At 43.7% G+C, this 21,013-nt stretch overlaps 1 protein-coding gene across 1 annotated transcript in view; it reads right to left on the bottom strand.

Moving 5' to 3' along the window:
• Positions 1 to 21,013, bottom strand: part of crabp2a (cellular retinoic acid binding protein 2, a) — a 39,925-nt gene that overhangs the window by 14,981 nt on the left and 3,931 nt on the right. The gene's annotated exons all lie outside the window — the stretch shown is intronic.

The raw sequence follows: 21,013 nt of genomic DNA, 5'->3' as shown, positions 1-21,013 counted from the left end.
AGAGGGAGGAGGAGGTTCATGGAGTCACCCAGAGGCACAACAATCTGTTATGTCATCCAGACAGGAAATACAGACACAGACGGAAAATGTGAGGATGCTATATGACACATTACATGAGTTTAAATATATTATTGTTTCTGCAAAGTTTATAAAATTAAATGATTTCATGAAATTCTCTATTTGATTTCACCGTATCAATAAAAGGTATGTACAGGTTAGATTCCACTGCTTTAAAGTAGTGTATTTATTACAAATGGCAGTTTTTGCCCAGAAATGTTGATTTTAGTGATGTATCACGTATCATGCAAAAATAATGACAAGAGGTCTGCAGCTCATGATTATTTTCATGACTAATCAATGAATTTTTTTGAAAATGTGAGAAAATAATAAAGACTCTCACAGCTACCATCTGCTTTACTGTCCATTTAAAGTAGCTTCAAACTAGAATGTCCTTCATAAAAAATCATTCAGTCCTAATTTATTCTGTTTAAAGCCGGTTTATTGCCTCTTAGGGGAGGATTAAACCATGATACTATTGGTTTCAAACAGTTTTGAAGCACAAGTTATTTCACAACAGAAAGATTCCAAAAGGTGGAACAATTCAACATGCTTTTTTAAAATAAATTATTTCAACATTTAAACACTAAAATAGCTGATAGTTGTTGTTCCATCAATGACCATTTGATTAATGGACTGATCCACTGTATCAGTTAAAAAGTGTTATGTGCACAATGCATTGCACAAATTCCACATCCAAGTCATCATTACTAGTCCTAGAGTTAGACCTGCCCTCTATTAGGATGCAACCAGATATACATAAAATGTTATTGTATCAAATGATGGTGCAAACAATGTACGGTGCTGGTGTGCATGCAGACCCTGCACTGACAGTAGTGTTTGAATATAAAGTTCAAAAACTGTGATTCTGGTTCGTTCACTTGAGTTCTAATATGTTTCAACACCAGAGAGGGAGATCAAATGGAATGTGGTGAAACCAGGCCTTTGAACTAGAATCTGTTCCAAACAGAAGCGATATTTTAACGTTGCCTGTTTTGGGTTCCACCCCAAAATTGATGTTCTCGAACCAGTAAGAACAAAAAAAATATCGTTCCTGAACTGCTTAATAATGTTCCATGTCAGCTGTGGGACACTGAAAATATCGTATATGCCAGACCTACATGTGGCGCTGTAACACTCCCATGAAAAAGGGAGAACAAGACAATACAGCTTTCTGTAGCAGGCAGCAGAAGCGGGACACTGAGTAAAATAAAGCCATTTAAGAGAAACAGACTTATTGTGTATTTGAAGCAAAGCAGTGTGTCCTTGAATTGTGGCTCTCAGCCTCGCAGACGAAAATAATGGGCCGAGCTCTAACCAACAGCTAAAGCTAAAGCTCCAGTCCTCACATGATCATTCTTACAGTTCTGACTGTTTAAAATATTAAAACCATTCACACACTGAGTAAATACAGTCTTAATCTGACCTGTTACATCATTTTGGTCGGATTCATCATCACAGCCGGACGATATTACTTTTTTGGAAGATGATGTCTGGGAAACACTTTAATTCCTTATCATGAAATTACTGAAGACACACAGCATTTTTGAAAAAGAAGTCCGTCGTCACAGTGCTCCATTCAGGTATCCGTCATCTTGAAAATAATGGCCCTGTTACACCTTGACAATTTAGCCTACGTATGCAACCCGTATTAAAAACGCTGGCATACGTCTAATAAATTATGCAGCTGTCCAACCTGGTCTCACAGCAAGTCGTGATTCAGCAGCACGAAATATACATTACTCTATTGGTTCTTGATATTGTGACGAAAAGCGCCTCATTTTCATCACAGCTGCAAGAATTCATTCTAATTCATTCCGTGATGGCTGCACAAAATTAAAAGTGAAGAGGGGGGGTCAGGTGGTTATGGTTAGGGTGGGGAGAAAAGAGTAAGATTAGGTTATGGTTAAGGTTAGGGTCGGAGGCAGGAGTAGGGTTAGTAATAAGTGAGTTTAAAAAACCCTGTCATGAAAATTAGACTCTTTCGTCATGGGAGCACAAAAAAAAAAAAAGTGAGACTGGGCTGAGCTGCCACATGTTGACGATTTATCCAGCGTATACTGACAGTCCCGTTTCCACCAAGTGGTTTGGGTCTGTACTGCACGGTGTGGTGCACATCAGAATGGTCAAGTCTGGCTTGGTTTGCATTTGTACCACCAGCAGAACCCTTTTGTTTGGCAGGTGGAACACTTAAATATTGATGAGCATGTCACTGAGTGCACCTACGCTGTTGCGCGGCATCTCTTCTCCAAATTTAACATTTTATTTGTTTTTATTTTAGTTTAGTTTTGGTGGATCATGGGATTTATTTCATCACGTGCAGACTGCTTATGAGTCAACTGATGGCTGTGGTAAATGTTGAATGGATGAAGCTCTGTGACTCTTTAAACTATTAAGCACCGTTCACAGTCCCCCATGCGGTCTGAATAACCACCCCAGGTCGATCCCCCATCTGATCAGTCAGACCGCATGGGGGACCAGTCAGACTGCGACACTGGCATCCTCAGGCTTAGAAACACACCTGGAGCAGAAAACCACTGATGGACATACTTTCAAACACTACATTTCCAGCCACAACAAGGGATTAAAGTATTTTCAGATGTTGTTTTCTAAAATCAGGAGGCTTTATATGGATACGTTTTTGTCAGGATGTGATGATAAATCCAACTGAAATGAACAGGTAAGATTAACTTCCTGTTCCGGAGCACAGCGGTGTTTTGCTGTATCTGTTAGCTGTTTAATCTGTGCAGTTAGATTGATCTAGTTACCTAGATAACGATTTGTTTCACAGTGTAATCTTCACGTGCCTTAACTAAAGCACTCCCTCTGCTGAATCACCTCTAAATTATTTACACATTATTCACTTTGTGTGTTTTTAGGAATCCACTAACTTAGCGCAGCTACTAGCTCTTAGCCGATTTAGCATGGTGGCTTCTCCTGTCTCTCCTGCACTTTTCTGCTCTGGGTGTGAAATGTTTAGTTATTCCTCGGCCTCCTTTAGCAGTAATGGTACTTGTAATAAGTGTAGCTTATTCGTAGCTTTGGAGGCCAGGCTGGGCGAATTGGAGACTCTGCTTCGCACCGTGGAAAATTCTACAGCTAGCCAGGCCCCTGTAGTCGGTGCGGACCAAGGTAGCTTAGCCGCCGTTAGTTTCCCTCTGGCAGATCCCGAGCAGCCGGGAAAGCAGGCCGACTGGGTGACTGTGAGGAGGAAGCGTAATCCTAAACAGAAGCCCCCTGTACACCACCAACCCATTCACATTTCTAACCGTTTTTCCCCACTCGACGACACACCTGCCAAGGATCAAACTCTGGTTATTGGCGACTCTGTTTTGAGAAATGTGAAGTTAGCGACACCAGCAACCATAGTCAATTGTCTTCCGGGGGCCAGAGCAGGCGACATTGAAGGAAATTTGAAACTGCTGGCTAAGGCTAAGCGTAAATTTGGTAAGATTGTAATTCACTTCGGCAGTAATGACACCTGGTTACGCCAATCGGAGGTCACTAAAATTAACATTGAATCGGTGTGTAACTTTGCAAAAACAATGTCTGACTTTGTAGTTTTCTCTGGGCCCCTCCCCAATCGGACCAGGAGTGACATGTTTAGCCACATGTTCTCCTTGAATTGCTGTCTGTTTGAGTGGTGTCCAAAAAATGAGGTGGGCTTCATAGATAATTGGCAAAGCTTCTGGGGAAAACCTGGTCTTGTTAGGAGAGACGGCATCCATCCCACTTTGGATGGAGCAGCTCTCATTTCTAGAAATCTGGCCAATTTTCTTAAATCCTCCAAACCGTGACTATCCAGGGTTGGGACCAGGAAGCAGAGTTGTAGTCTTACACACCTCTCTGCAGCTTCTCTCCCCCTGCCATCCCCTCATTACCCCATCCCTGTAGAGACGGTGCCTGCTCCCAGACCACCAATAACCAGCAAAAATCTATTTAAGCATAAAATGTTATGTGCCGACGCGGGTTGAGGAGTGGACCTGCGTCTGACTGAACCCAGCGCTAAATAACCAGAAAGCGGTTCCAAAAACAAAACATTTATTTCCCTTTCTGTGCAATAATTGTGTACAACATAATATATGGATTGTCTGGCGGAGTGAAGGACGGCAGGCTCTCCAGTGCCCAAAGGGATCGAGGCCCGGCGCTTCTGGACTCAAATTCACCGCCAAACACCCCCCAGGTGGACACGACAAACTGACTGTGAAGGATAGAAGAGGTGAGGTAAGTCAACAGCTACAACTAATATCCTTCAAAGGCACACACTATCAGCAACACATTCAGGTCTGAATTTAAGCTTTATGTAAATGAGCAGCTTCTCACAACAGGTGGAGGATCATCAGTCCGCACGCCACGGCCGTGAGAAGCGAGCTGCACAATTCTCATCAATGTTCAAATATACTGCGTAACAAAATACCAAATTACTATTAACACTTATTCAGACAATCAATCACCTCTGATGTGTGCTGACAGCATGTGTCCCTCACCCGTCCTCCTTCACAGGCACGATGTGTCAAACCCAGGCGCGGTCCTCAGCGTCTCACAATCGAACGTCACAAGGTCGAGTTCCCGGCAATTCTGCTTGAATCACTCATGGCTTAAATCTAGAACGCCATCTCATTATCTGCTTCAGCTGAAAGTTTTTAAGTCTGCACGTGAGCATCATCCACAGGTGCTGCGAGTCATTAGGCCTGCACATGAACATCCTCCACAAGTGCAGCCAATAATGTTGATGAGGGTGAAGGATTCTTCTGCCAGCACCTTCTCCACAGACAAAAACCAGTTTGCATACCACCTGGAGAGCAAAGAAAAGAAAACAACACAAAAACATCCAAACCCCCCAACACACAACAGTACCCCCCCATCAACGGGAAGCCTCACGGCGACTGAACAGACCAGGCCCGAGAACAGCACCTCCCTCCGGGGTCCATGACAGCAAGCAGATGGCGTAACGCTCCCAAGGTCCACAGCAGACAGCAGGACAGGGCACCGCGGCTGGAAGGCCGGCTGGCATCAACAAAACCCCAAAAAAGTCCCATATACAACCCAACATACAAGAAAAACACAAAACCCACCCAAAACCTCCCCAGGGGACCGTCCCATCCAACCCTGGGAAGAAAAGAAAAACTCCCAAATGCAAAAACCCAACACAGCCCCAACAACACAATACAAACACAAATTCACAAAGAAAAATAACAAACACCCCCCCCAGAACGATATGCAGAGCCCAACCCCCCCCCCCCCCCCCCCCCCCCCCAGAAGACCTTTACCGCCAGTTCCAGGAGAGACAACCAAAACCGGAATCCAACAGAGGTCCCCAGGTTTACATGGAGGAGCAGCGCCCCCCAGAGGACCGTACCATCAACCCCAGGAGGTCCCCTCCCCACAACCCAGGAACCCCAGACCCGACCACACTTGGTCAGTCGGCCCCACAATCAATTCCCCCCCAGAGGACCGTCCCATCAACCCTGGAGGTGGAACCTGGAAGTAAGCATAAAAACACAAAAATCCAACCCCCGGCGGACTTCATTAAAACACCCCAGGGGCAAATAAAACAACTGGAAAACCCTGTTACCTCCCCCAGCACCCCGAAAGACCCCAGATCACTCCCAGAGCCAGTCGTTAGCTCCATTTTGGCGAACGGCACAAAACCACTAAGCCGGGGAAGGAAACAGGAAAAACTAACCCGGTCCCAACCCCGAAGCGCAGCGGAAAACCGGAAATACGTCCGGTGCCCCTACCCGACCATACCACCAGCCTATCGGGAGGGGCGGAACTACCGAAATGGCGAACGGCAACAGATCGGCCCACCCGTTGGACTGAGGTATGTTCCCGCTGCACCACACCCCGGTAACACCAATGACGAACGGTCAAAGGCCCACCGAAGCTGGAGTGGAACCGGGCCCTAACCAAACCCAAAAAAACGCCCCTGACAACCCCCCCCCCCCCCCCCCCCAGGTGCAGAGGTCTTCTGAGAAACACTCAGCGTGACCAACCTGCACCACCCCACAACCCACAAGACAAACGGTGTTAGGGCAAATGAGGTTGTGGTTAGGGAAGCAGGGAAATAAAAAACAACAAAACAAAACGACCCAATCCCAAACAAAAAATACCTAAATTCAAATGATAAAAACCAACGATTGGCTGAGTCCAGCCGAGCTCCGAACCGCCAATCGTTCACTCCACCAGAACCGCCTCTAAACACCCAAACAATTTATAACCCCTTACAAAAAAAACAAAAACAGCCCACATAACTAATTAGTTTTTTTTTTTTTTTTTTTTTTTTTGTGTCCATTATTGTGCCTGTCCCAGAACACCTGGAGATATGTCATCACTATCTTTCTTGACGCTTATGTGACGGGGCAATATGGCGGCTTCAGCTCGTCTGAGCTGCATGGGCTCATCCGCAGAAAAGCCAGAGGTCCTGTCGGAGGAGTCTCAGTGGGGCGAAGAAGAGGCAGCCCAGATCTGTGTCGGGGAAAGCCCCGAGACGAAAAGACCTGCTCTGATGTCCGCCCTCTCTCGCGTCCACGCTCCTTTATCCGATCATCTAGACGAATAACCAAAGATATTAGCTCATCTAAATCTTTTGGTTCGTCACGGACTGCTAGCTCGTCTTTTAATGAATCGTTTAAACCATCCACAAACACTCCTCTTAAAGCTGCGGCATTCCAACCGGACTGAGCAGAAAAAATTCGGAAATCCACGGAATAATCCGCCGCGCTCCGCCTCCCCTGCCTGAGATTCAGCAACCATTGGGCAACGATATTTGTTTTCACCGGATGGTCAAAAACCAATCGGAACTCCCGGGAGAAATCCTTAAAGGATCCTAACAATGGAGAGTTATTACTCCACAACGCAGTGACCCAAGCTAAGGCGTCACCTCGGAGCAAATTTGTCACATATGAGACACGGCTACCATCAGAAGAGAAGGAAGCCGGTCGCTGAGCAAAAACCAGAGAACATTGCATCAAAAATGGAGCACAGGCTTCAACGTTTCCCGCATAAGGCTCCGGATGACAAATAATTGGTTCGGAAGCCGAATCTCTGGGTGACGGAGTTATCTGCACCGGTATCGATGGTACCGCAGCTGGAGCAGCAGGAAGCGGAACGGCTTGCGCTGCAAGCTCCGTAACGCGGGCATCTGTTTGTTTAATTTGGTTTGCGAGATGCTGTAATTGCTCCCATATTTTCTCCAAGTGTTCTTGAACTCTTTCGGCAAATGGAACCGCTTCTGCCGCTGGGTCCATTTTGGAATGGCTGGGAACTACTGTTATGTGCCGACGCGGGTTGAGGAGCGGACCAGCGTCTGACTGAACCCAGCGCTAAATAACCAGAAAGCGGTTCCAAAAACAAAACAACTTTATTTCCCTTCTGTGCAATAATTTGTGTACAACATAAATGTGCGGTTGTCTGGCGAGGTGAAGGACGGCGCGCTCTCCAGCGCCCAAATGGATCGAAGCCCGACGCTTCTGGATATATATCCTTCAAAGGCACACACTATCAGCAACACATTCAGGTCTGAATTTAAGCTTTATGTAAATGAGCAGCTTCTCACAACAGGTGGAGGATCATCATTCCGTACACCACGGCAGTGAGAAGCGAGCTGCACAATTCTCATCAATGTTCAAATATACTGCGTAACAAAATACCAAATTACTGTTAACACTTATTCAGACAATCATCACCTCTGATGTGTGCTGACAGCATGTGTCCCTCACCCGTCCTCCTTCACAGGCACGATGTGTCAAACCCAGGCGCGGTCCTCAGCGTCTCACAATCGAACGTCACAAGGTCGAGTTCCCGGCAATTCTGCTTGAATCACTCATGGCTTAAATCTAGAACGCCATCTCATTATCTGCTTCAGCTGAAAGTTTTTAAGTCTGCACGTGAGCATCATCCACAGGTGCTGCGAGTCATTAGGCCTGCACATGAACATCCTCCACAAGTGCAGCCAATAATGTTGATGAGGGTGAAGGATTCTTCTGCCAGCACCTTCTCCACAGACAAAAAAACAGTTTGCATACCACCTGGAGAGCAAAGAAAAGAGAACAACACCAAAATGTCCAGCCAAACCCCCCAGCACACAACAAAAATTACTCATAACCATCCCAAAGACGCATCGTTATCTTTGGCTGCTTTCAGTGATGCCAGTATTTGGTTAGACTCTTTCTCTCAGATTGTTCTGTCTGAGTTATTTTCATTAGTTACTTCATCCAAACCATCAACATGTCTATTAGACCCCATTCCTACCAGGCTGCTCAAGGAAGCCCTACCATTATTTAATGCTTCGATCTTAAATATGATCAATCTATCTTCATTAGTTGGCTATGTACCACAGGCTTTTAAGGTGGCAGTAATTAAACCATTACTTAAAAAGCCATCACTTGACCCAGCTATCTTAGCTAATTATAGGCCAATCTCCAACCTTCCTTTTTGTTATGTGTCGGACGCAGCTCGGAGAACCGACCAGCGTTTGAAGGACCCAGTATGAAATAAGCAGAGCACGGTACAAAGGCTAACTGAATTTAATACATAACAGTGATAATACAAAAAGGTGCGGTCTGGCGTGGTGCGCTCCCAGCAGCGCTAACGGTCCGGAGCCAGAAGCTGTTTCGGACCCAAGGACCCCGCCGACACCCCCCAGGTGGCCGCAACAACCGAGTCTGTGAAAGAAGGAACCATTATGTGAGTCCACACTCTACACACAGAACACTTAAAGGTGTACAAACAGCAAACACTTCCTGGCTTGATTGCTGATCAGCTTCCAACCTGCAGGCATGGAACATCCCGTTCACAAAACTCCACCGCAGTGGAAGCTGATACATGACTAACATACAGCTCAATACAATAAGGTGTGAGGGACACCACATTTACTGACTGTATAACTGTTAGTCACAAAATCCAACGTACCTCAGGAAGTGTGCTGACGAGCGTGAGACCTCACCCCCTCCTCTTTCACAGACCGTGCATCAAACCTGGACGTTTCTCAGCATCCGCTGCTGATGAGATGGCTCCCGAGACGACGATCTCACCCGTCTGGTCACAAGGTCGAGTCTCTGGCAAATACACACTGTGCACTCCAGTCTTAAATGCCAACATGCTCCAATCCATCCAGATGCACCTCAGCTGTGAGTCCTGACGAGTCGCAGGTGATCAGGGTGAGGTCCTGACAGCCTCAGCAACACAGCCACTCAGTCCCAAATGCACGCCACCTGGGAGGAAAACAAACAGACAAACAAACCGGCAGCCAGGCCCCCCCCAGCCATATAACACTTTTCTCTCAAAAATTCTTGAAAGGGTAGTTGTAAAACAGCTAACTGATCATCTGCAGAGGAATGGTCTATTTGAAGAGTTTCAGTCAGGGTTTAGAATTCATCATAGTACAGAAACAGCATTAGTGAAGGTTACAAATGATCTTCTTATGGCCTCAGACAGTGGACTCATCTCTGTGCTTGTTCTGTTAGACCTCAGTGCTGCTTTTGATACTGTTGACCATAAAAGTTTATTACAGAGATTAGAGCATGCCATAGGTATTAAAGGCACTGCGCTGCGGTGGTTTGAATCATATTTATCTAATAGATTACAATTTGTTCATGTAAATGGGGAATCTTCTTCACAGACTAAAGTTAATTATGGAGTTCCACAAGGTTCTGTGCTAGGACCAATTTTATTCACTTTATACATGCTTCCCTTAGGCAGTATTATTAGACGGCATTGCTTAAATTTTCATTGTTACGCAGATGATACCCAGCTTTATCTATCCATGAAGCCAGAGGACACACACCAATTAGCTAAACTGCAGGATTGTTTTACAGACATAAAGACATGGATGACCTCTAATTTCCTGCTTTTAAACTCAGATAAAACTGAAGTTATTGTACTTGGCCCCACAAATCTTAGAAACATGGTGTCTAACCAGATCCTTACTTTGGATGGCATTACCCTGACCTCTAGTAATACTGTGAGAAATCTTGGAGTCATTTTTGATCAGGATATGTCATTTAAAGTGCATATTAAACAAATATGTAGGACTGCTTTTTTGCATTTACGCAATATCTCTAAAATCAGAAAGGTCTTGTCTCAGAGTGATGCTGAAAAACTAATTCATGCATTTATTTCCTCTAGGCTGGACTATTGTAATTCATTATTATCAGGTTGTCCTAAAAGTTCCCTGAAAAGCCTTCAGTTAATTCAAAATGCTGCAGCTAGAGTACTAGCGGGGACTAGAAAGAGAGAGCATATCTCACCCATATTGGCCTCTCTTCATTGGCTTCCTGTTAATTCTAGAATAGAATTTAAAATTCTCCTTCTTACTTATAAGGTTTTGAATAATCAGGTCCCATCTTATCTTAGGGACCTCATAGTACCATATCACCCCAATAGAGCGCTTCGCTCTCAGACTGCAGGCTTACTTGTAGTTCCTAGGGTTTGTAAGAGTAGAATGGGAGGCAGAGCCTTCAGCTTTCAGGCTCCTCTCCTGTGGAACCAGCTCCCAATTCAGATCAGGGAGACAGACACCCTCTCTGCTTTTAAGATTAGGCTTAAAATGTTTCTTTTTGGTAAAGCTTATAGTTAGGGCTGGATCAGGTGACCCTGAACCATCCCTTAGTTATGCTGCTATAGACTTAGACTGCTGGGGGGTTCCCATGATGCACTGAGTGTTTCTTTCTCTCTTTGCTCTGTATGCACCACTCTGCATTTAATCATTAGTGATTGATCTCTGCTCCCCTCCACAGCATGTCTTTTTCCTGGTTCTCTCCCTCAGCCCCAACCAGTCCCTGCAGAAGACTGCCCCTCCCTGAGCCTGGTTCTGCTGGAGGTTTCTTCCTGTTAAAAGGGAGTTTTTCCTTCCCACTGTCGCCAAGTGCTTGCTCACAGGGGGTCGTTTTGACCGTTAGGGTTTTTACGTAATTATTGTATGGCCTTGCCTTACAATATAAAGCGCCTTGGGGCAACTGTTTGTTGTGATTTGGCGCTATATAAATAAAACAGATTGATTGATTAAGATTTTATTATTACTCCATGTGTGAACATTTCAAACATTAAAACCAGTCTGTTTGCATGAGGACTGCAGCTTTCAGCCAATCAATGAACACCATTAATGGACGTATTTCGAGTAAATTACAAGAAATGTGCCAGCAATCACACAACTTATGTCCCGCCTGTACAGGATGTATGAGTTATATGCTGGCATACACTGAACATTTTAACCATGGCCAAATTTTTTTGAGGTGCTCAGTTACGACATACGTATATCAGCGTGCTTTAGTGTGCACTTAACTTATAAAAAACCTACCCATAACTTATTAGATATACATCAGCATATGCCCAGCATTTCTAATACAGTTGGCATACACTGGCTAAATCATCATGGTGTGACAGGGCCTTAAATTCCATTTAAAAAAAAGCATAATAATGCCAATACATGCAGTGTTTTTTAAAAAAACGTCCCTCCATGTTTGTCTGCTCTGGGTTCGATTCTCAGCGTGAAACACATGACATGGCACTTTGTCCCGCCAACAACAACCAAAATAAGTGAACAAGAGGAAGAGAACCTCACTGGATCATTGTCAATGGAAACCTTTTCAAGAATGAAAAAATAACATTATTAACCATTATTACCATTATTTTAACATAACGATTCTCTTCCGGAACATAAAAAATATATAAAGTTTCTGGCTTTCATTTTTGTTCCACAAACTGGTTCAAAGCCTAGGTTTGATTTGTTTCAAATTAGTTGGTGACATACTGGGGCCACATTTATTGTATACTTCATGATGTCTCCTTAAAAAACAAACAGCAAAAAAAAACCCAACAACAACAACATACGCACATTTTCAAAACATTCGGACCAGTGTTTCAAGACAGCATCAGTAATTTGCTGTAGAGATGAAAGGTTTTGGTACTATGACCAGTCACAGGTTCTTTTGTGTAATTCTGGTTTTACTTTCCATTTGTATTGTATATTTCATCCCTTATCTGATTATGTAGTGGGCATCATGTTTCTCCCCAAGGCTGCTAGATTGTTAACTGAGCGCAGAGTGCAGCGATGAGCACACGTGTGTAATGTTTAGAAGGAAGAGAAACTATATGTGAACTCAGCCATAGGTGTCTGTATTTTCTGATAACTTATGTAACACCCATTAACCACCCAACAGGTGGCAGACACGTTTATGGAATATGACACAGGAAATTCAAAGTTGTACTTTTGATCAATCTGGTCCGTCAACATTTGCCAGACGCAATAGGGTTTTCCCTCATTTATTTTTAGTTGGTGACTTAGAAAGGTGAGAAAGATGCTGTTGACCCAAGCTGGCTAGGATGGATTAACTCACTCACCCACTCATCTACATTTTTTCCTGTTCAAGCCCTATGCTGTTAGCATTGCAGGGAATAATTAACCAACTGGACGTAATATTGCCCACACAGGGTCCCTGATTTTCTTTCACACCACAAGTAAGCAGGTTGATCTCTCATCCTGCCTGTCTGTCTGAGTGTCCCACTTGGTACTACATACCAGTATATTTTATACTCCATACAGAGTTAAATATACTTTATCACAGTGCTAAATCAACTCTATCACAGTGTAAAATCAAGTCTTAATGGAGTAGAAACACTTGATTTGACAAGACGGTAGAGCTGATTTCACTCTATAGTAGAGTGGATTTTACTCTATTTAGACTGGTACCAAATGTTATCCCAGCAGAGTCAATCAATCAATCAATCAATTTTTTTATATAGCGCCAAATCACAACAAACAGTTGCCCCAAGGCGCTTTATATTGTAAGGCAAGGCCATACAATAATTATGTAAAACCCCAACGGTCAAAACGACCCCCTGTGAGCAAGCACTTGGCTACAGTGGGAAGGAAAAACTCCCTTTTAACAGGAAGAAACCTCCAGCAGAACCAGGCTCAGGGAGGGGCAGTCTTCTGCTGGGACTGGTTGGGGCTGAGGGAGAGAACCAGGAAAAACACATGCTGTGGAGGGGAGCAGAGATCAATCACTAATGATTAAATGCAGAGTGGTGCATACAGAGCAAAAAGAGAAAGAAACAGTGCATTATGGAAACTCCCCAGCAGTGATATGGTACTACGAGGTCCCTAAGATAAGATGGGACCTGATTATTCAAAACCTTATAAGTAAGAAGAAGAATTTTAAATTCTATTCTAGAATTAACAGGAAGCCAATGAAGAGAGGCCAATATGGGTGAGATATGCTCTCTCCTTCTAGTCCCCGTCAGTACTCTAGCTGCAGCATTTTGAATTAACTGAAGGCTTTTTAGGGAACTTTTAGGACAACCTGATAATAATGAATTACAATAGTCCAGCCTAGAGGAAATAAATGCATGAATTAGTTTTTCAGCATCACTCTGAGACAAGACCTTTCTGATTTTAGAGATATTGCGTAAATGCAAAAAAGCAGTCCTACATATTTGTTTAATATGCACTTTGAATGACATATCCTGATCAAAAATGACTCCAAGATTTCTCACAGTATTACTAGAGGTCAGGGTAATGCCATCCAGAGTAAGGATCTGGTTAGACACCATGTTTCTAAGCTTTGTGGGGCCAAGTACAATAACTTCAGTTTTATCTGAGTTTAAAAGCAGGAAATTAGAGGTCATCCATGTCTTTATGTCTGTAAGACAATCCTGCAGTTTAGCTAATTGGTGTGTGTCCTCTGGCTTCATGGATAGATAAAGCTGGGTATCATCTGCGTAACAATGAAAATTTAAGCAATACCGTCTAATAATACTACCTAAGGGAAGCATGTATAAAGTGAATTAAATTGGTCCTAGCACAGAACCTTGTGGAACTCCATAATTAACTTTAGTCTGTGAAGAAGATTCCCCATTTACATGAACAAATTGTAATCTATTAGACAAATATGATTCAAACCACCGCAGCGCAGTGCCTTTAATACCTATGGCATGCTCTAATCTCTGTAATAAAATTTTATGGTCAACAGTATCAAAAGCAGCACTGAGGTCTAACAGAACAAGCACAGAGATGAGTCCACTGTCCGAGGCCATAAGAAGATCATTTGTAACCTTCACTAATGCTGTTTCTGTACTATGATGAATTCTAAAACCTGACTGAAACTCTTCAAATAGACCATTCCTCTGCAGATGATCAGTTAGCTGTTTTACAACTACCCTTTCAAGAATTTTTGAGAGAAAAGGAAGGTTGGAGATTGGCCTATAATTAGCTAAGATAGCTGGGTCAAGTGATGGCTTTTTAAGTAATGGTTTAATTACTGCCACCTTAAAAGCCTGTGGTACATAGCCAACTAACAAAGATAGATTGATCATATTTAAGATCGAAGCATTAAATAATGGTAGGGCTTCCTTGAGCAGCCTGGTAGGAATGGGGTCTAATAAACATGTTGATGGTTTGGATGAAGTAACTAATGAAAATAACTCAGACAGAACAATCGGAGAGAAAGAGTCTAACCAAATACCGGCATCACTGAAAGCAGCCAAAGATAACGATACGTCTTTGGGATGGTTATGAGTATTTTTTTCTCTAATAGTTAAAATTTTGTTAGCAAAGAAAGTCATGAAGTCATTACTAGTTAAAGTTAATGGAATACTCAGCTCAATAGAGCTCTTACTCTTTGTCAGCCTGGCTACACTGCTGAAAAGAAACCTGGGGTTGTTCTTATTTTCTTCAATTAGTGATGAGTAGAAAGATGTCCTAGCTTTACGGAGGGCTTTTTTATAGAGCAACAGACTCTTTTTCCAGGCTAAGTGAAGATCTTCTAAATTAGTGAGACGCCATTTCCTCTCCAACTTACGGGTTATCTGCTTTAAGCTACGAGTTTGTGAGTTATACCACGGAGTCAGGCACTTCTGATTTAAATCTCTCTTTTTCAGAGGAGCTACAGCATCCAAAGTTGTCTTCAATGAGGATGTAAAACTACTGATGAGATACTCTATCTCACTTACAGAGTTTAGGTAGCTACTCTGCACTGTGTTGGTATATGGCATTAGTTTTCAGGGAATACTGTTAAGTCTTCTATTTCCATACCATAAGTCAGAACAAGATCTAAGATATGATTAAAGTGGTGGGTGGACTCATTTACTTTTTGAGCAAAGCCAATAGAGTCTAATAATAGATTAAATGCAGTGTTGAGTGTTGGGAAAGTGTAGGAACACGGACCCACAACAGGGGGCGCAAATGAACGGACAATGGAGGAGTCAAATAACACTGTTTTTACTGTTGTGAAAACAGGCACAACAACACAGCCGATTACAATATTGAGACTGAGTCCAATTACAACGGTGTCGTGTGGGCAGGCTCGACGATAGGAGACGTCTCTCCAAGTCGAACCAGAACCAACCCGATTTCCTCTGCCACCGAACCCCGGGAATACTGGAGCCGCCAAGTCCCGAATTCCCAGGTGGCCACTGCCTCCGCTCGTCGGATCCGGTACTGCTGGCAAGGAACAAAAACAGTCAGGTGTGGATGCGGCTGCACCCAGCAACACGGAGGGTGGAGAGTCTACCTCCACCTCTCGTTAACAACAATGCAGGAGTGTAGGAAGGTGAGTACTTATCCAACTGTTGTCCAGAAGTCTGCTGTCCTACAAATACTCAACAAGAAATACAACAATGGTTATTTATATGTTCGGGCAGAGATTGTTACCTCTTTGATTAGGCGATATCTCGGCAAATGAGGTGGAGATGCCGTCCTGCTGATATACCTCCCTGTTGATTAGAATCAGCTGTCTCCAGTGATGGGTGACAGCTGTCATCCTGGCTGCTCCTGTAAGGCGGCAGCGCCCTCCGGTGCCTGGAGCCCGCACTCCAGGCAGGGCGCCCTCTAATGGTGGTGGACCATCAGTACCTCCTCTTCAGCGGCCCACACAACATTGAGGCTGTCATTCTCAGCATCTGTGTGGATGTTAAAATCGCCCACTATAATTATCTTATCTGAGCTAAGCACTAAGTCAGACAAAAGGTCTGAAAATTCACAGAGAAACTCACAGTAACGACCAGGTGGACGATAGATAATAACAAATAAAACTGGTTTTTGGGACTTCCAATTTGGATGGACAAGACCAAGAGTCAAGCTTTCAAATGAATTAAAGCTCTGTCTGGGTTTTTGATTAATTAATAAGCTGGAATGGAAGATTGCTGCTAATCCACCGCCCCGGCCCGTGCTACGAGCATTCTGACAGTTAGTGTGACTCGGGGGTGTTGACTCATTTAAACTAACATATTCATCCTGCTGTAACCAGGTTTCTGTAAGGCAGAATAAATCAATATGTTGATCAATTATTATATCATTTACCAACAGGGACTTAGAAGAGAGAGACCTAATGTTTAATAGACCACATTTAACTGTTTTAGTCTGTGGTGCAGTTGAAGATGCTATATTATTTTTTCTTTTTGAATTTTTATGCTTAAATAGATTTTTGCTGGTTATTGGTGGTCTGGGAGCAGGCACCGTCTCTATGGGGATGGGGTAATGAGGGGATGGCAGGGGGAGAGAAGCTGCAGAGAGGTGTGTAAGACTACAACTCTGCTTCCTGGTCCCAACCCTGGATAGTCACGGTTTGGAGGATTTAAGAAAATTAGTATACATACATACTTATACAGAGTAAATTTTACTCAACAAAATTTACTGTATAGTTTGGAGTCAGATATAAGATAATAATGGCTCTTATATATGTACACTCTTCATTTAACTAATGTAGAATTTGTGCGGCAACTATGCTACCTATTTAGACCAATCACTATTATGATTATTTATGAAGCCTTTGCTAAACAACTGGCTCAGAAATTGACCTGATATGTGAACAAATAATGTATTGTGCTAATATGTGTTCAGTGGGTAACAAGCTGACATCCAGATAGTGCTTTTATTAAATAGGTTAACCTTTAAGTTGAATACTGGCCAGATCATTGTAAAGACTGTATGTGGATTAAGGTTCAGCAGTTGGGTGACCATCAGCCACCTCCTACATGGAGGACATCAAACGATGCCAAGACATTGACTCATGAGAACACGTTGAGCAATGACATCTGCATGACGGTCAGAATGGATGAGTGGCCAAACAGCGGCAAAGAGGATGAAGATGCTTAAGATTGAGGGAGTAAAGTAACCTGAAGGCAGGGATTGCAGACATACAGGACTGTTACACGTATGTTGGTATTCCACAGGGCAATGGGAGCTATGTTGAAGAAGCCAGGAGGACAGCCACAATCAAGTACCTCCTCAGAGTAAGGCAAGCATTAGGGCCCCTTCACACACAGTGCGAAGTTTAGTCGAAGTGCGCACAAAGTGTGCATGAAGCAGGAATCGTGTGCAAAACATGTAAAATCATCCCTGCCTCAAATGCCTCGTACACCTGTTGCTACAACTATTTGCGCACACCAGTGGCTGAAAGACAGAATGTGCGCTGTGCAAACCCGTCGATCCCTCTTGCGGTAGGTATCAGCCAAATTCCAGCTGACACACATGTACATCTAACACCGCTCATTTGGCACTTAGAAAATGTGTAGCCAGTCGCACTCTTGGCACAACAACAGACTGCAGACAATCACTGTCATGCTGGCAGTGAAATTTATCTATGTTCCCCACGAGTGTGGCTTTGGTATGTGCCCTAAACTGACAGGAGGTGTGTCCGCCCACTGAAGCAGCTGTGGAGATCTGTCATTCTGGACATCCCAGTTGGACAACACGTACTGTGTTTGGACAGACATGGACTAACAAAAGCCCACTGTGATGCACGTGTGTCTGTTTGCTGTCATCACGTGGACATAAATAAAAACATATATCGCTGTGGCGACATATGCTGTGGGCTCCAGCCTGCGCATGTTCCCTCGCTGCAGCCAATTGACAGGCTGCCCCCAGGCTGAAACTGGCCGTCAGATCAGAACACGCAGCGAGCGATCTGATTTTCACGTCACCCACATGAGCTCTGTTCCATATGGCGCAGTGTCAGTTCTGGCGCACCGTTCACAAGACACGCGTGTCGGGCAGGACACGCGCACGGGCCGGCTGGATACGCACCAGCAGATGTGGACATGAGAAGAGCGAACTGCTTCTCATTCTATCATTTCATGACTGTATGTGAGTGACCATGGGACATCTACTAAGGAACAGATGGATCATATTAGTATTGCCCGCTTGATAAGAGGCCAGTGACAGTAGCTCAGTGGTAAAGTTTCAAGCTGACAATCAGTAAAGTGCAGGTATGAATCCCATGGGTGGTACGTTTTTTTTATATTCCACATAACACTGGTACCTGTGGTTCCACAGGTATCAGCTGGTTTTTATGTTGTCTTTGTTCCACATCAGTGGTGCACCTCACACTGTGTTCCTCCTCGAAAGACACTGTCGCGTGCACGAACCCTCGCACCGGGATCATGCACGCCTGCCCATCAGCGCAATGTTTCGTGGTGCGCTAATTTGAACTGTTTCGCCCTATTTAGCCGTATTCGACCAAACTTCGCACTATGTGTGAAGGAGCCTTTAAGAACGCAGCTCAGTGGTAGAAATAAGATCCAAGCCAGCAACATGTTTTCACCACCAGTCATCAGACACCCTACTGGAATAAAAAAAAGGTAGAGATCAATGCCACAGATGTCAAGACACACTCCTCATAATTCAACAAAGGTTCCAATCTAGGGAACCTGGGGTAGGTGATGGTCTAGTGGTTAAAGCGTTGGGCTTGAGACCAGAGGATCCTCAGTTCAAATCCCAGCCTGACCAAAAGGTCAGGCAAGGTCCTTGATCCCCTAGTTGCTCCCGGTGTGTTGTGAGTACCTTGTATGGTAGCACCCTCACATCAGGGTGAATGTGAGGTATTATTGTAAAGCTCTTTGAGCGTCTGATGCAGATAGGAAAGCGCCATATAAATTTACCATTTAGAACATTTACCATTTAGAACAGGCCCCGAGCACCAGGTACATCGAGGCAGACAGAAAAACAGCATCAACCAACCAGACATAATGAGTAGAGTAGAAAGGAGTAGAAAGGGGCAGTATTGGTAGATACAACAATTCCAAGAACTGATCTACTGCCACAGTCACAAAGATCACATCTGATCTTTGTGACTGTGGTCGTTTTAGGGCTCCTATGAGGAGGACTAAAAGATTTCAGGTCTCGTTTATCCCCAGTGCAATTTCATTACTTAATGGCAATTAGCATTTGATGTTCTTGTTTATTTTGCACTACTATTGCTTATTTGCACATCCTCATATTGCACTTTTGCAATACTTTGTTTTGGCATGGACTCTGGATTGAATATTTGATATTGTATGGGTATTGTTTTTATTATTTTTATAATGTTTGATTTTAGACTTTTAATTGGGTCTTATTTTCACTGTTAATATTGTTATCTTTGTGTACCTTGTCTTTTGTGTGCTCCTGCTGCAACACTAATTTCCCTTTACGGGACAATAAAGAAATTCTGATTCTGATTCTGATTCCAAGTGATAGCAACGGCAGAAAGAAAGAGCATCATAAGACCAGAAAATATGTAAAAGGTAAAGGCCGCATGGGTCCCAGTGCTAATAGGAGCTCTCAGGGCTTTGACCTCCAAACTGGGAGAAGGGTGCAGCTAAGATGCTGGGGGGGGGGGGGGGGGGGGTAAGTCAAAAGGACAAGGCAGTGTGTGATGATCTCTGTCCAAATGTGAGGGGAAGTGTCTGCACATGGTTATGTTCCTACAGATGATTTAGGTTTCACACTTCCCACTGCTCACGCATTCCCACCTGTCACCAAGTGTAAATATATACACAGACAGAAACGTGCAGTCATACAGCATCCATCAGGATATTCACGCTCAGTCCACAGAACTACATTATTGTCATTACCTGTGCAGAAATATTTAGTGTATGCTGCACTCTGGGATTCTCAACGTTGTACCCAGATAATTTCAATGTTTGTTCTCCTGTTTTTTTTAAATGAAAAGGAGCATTAGCTCTTATGTGTATATTTCTGCATGAAGAAAGAAAATTCTCCAACTCAAGCATCTGGATGATTTCAGGCAGTAAAAACACCACCATACATGAAACGAACTCTGTGTATCTTCACTGTGTTGCCTGCAACACAGAAGTCAAGTGCTGACCTGTGGACCATTTGGGAGCCACCAAGGGGTGGGGGCACAGCTTCTCAAATAACTGCCAGCTGTCATGCAGAAATTACCTGGAGACGTTTACAAAAGTACAACCAAAATGCTTGAAGACAAACAGACCTGGCAACCCCCAACATACGAACAGTGATCCTCAGAAGCAGAAGTTAAAAAGCAGAGAAAACAGTGGGAAAAGGCAAGAGGAATAGGGGAATAGAGCCCAGCTGAGGAAAGAAGGATGGCACTGACAGGCTGTGCACAGCTGTGAAATCATGCACACATGCTGGGAAGTACAAGGTACCTGTGTTCTGCTCTTTTTTTGAGTCACTTATACAAATGTACATACACTGAGGCAAATAAGCATTTGATCCACTGTCAATTTTGCACGTTTTCCCCCCTACAAAGAATGGAGAGGTCTGTATTTTTATAGGTACACTTCAACTGTCAGACAGAATCTTAAAAAAAAATTATCAGAAAATCACATTGTATGATTTTTAAATAAATAGTTTGCATTTTATTGCATGAAATAAGTATTTGATTCAATAGAAAAACAGACCTTAATATTTGGTACTGAAACCTTTGTTTGCATTACAGAGATCAGATGTTTTCCTGTAGTTCTTGAATAAGTTTGCACACTGCAGCAGGGATTTTGGTCCACTCCTCCATACAGATCTTCTCCAGATCTTTCAGAATTTGAGTTTCAGCTTCCTCCAAAGATTTTCTATTGAGTTCAGGTCTGGAGACTGGCTAGGGCACTGCTTCTTACACTCCTTAGTTGCCCTGGCTGTGTGTTTGGGAGTCACTGTCATGCTGGAAGACCCAGCCACGACCCATCTTCAATGATCTGACTGGGGGAAGGAGGTTGT

Source organism: Thalassophryne amazonica, chromosome 7 (assembly GCF_902500255.1).
Source record: "Thalassophryne amazonica chromosome 7, fThaAma1.1, whole genome shotgun sequence".
Taxonomy (NCBI): domain Eukaryota; kingdom Metazoa; phylum Chordata; class Actinopteri; order Batrachoidiformes; family Batrachoididae; genus Thalassophryne; species Thalassophryne amazonica.
Note: the sequence above shows the minus strand (reverse complement) of the source record. Positions and strands in the feature narration are given on the sequence as shown.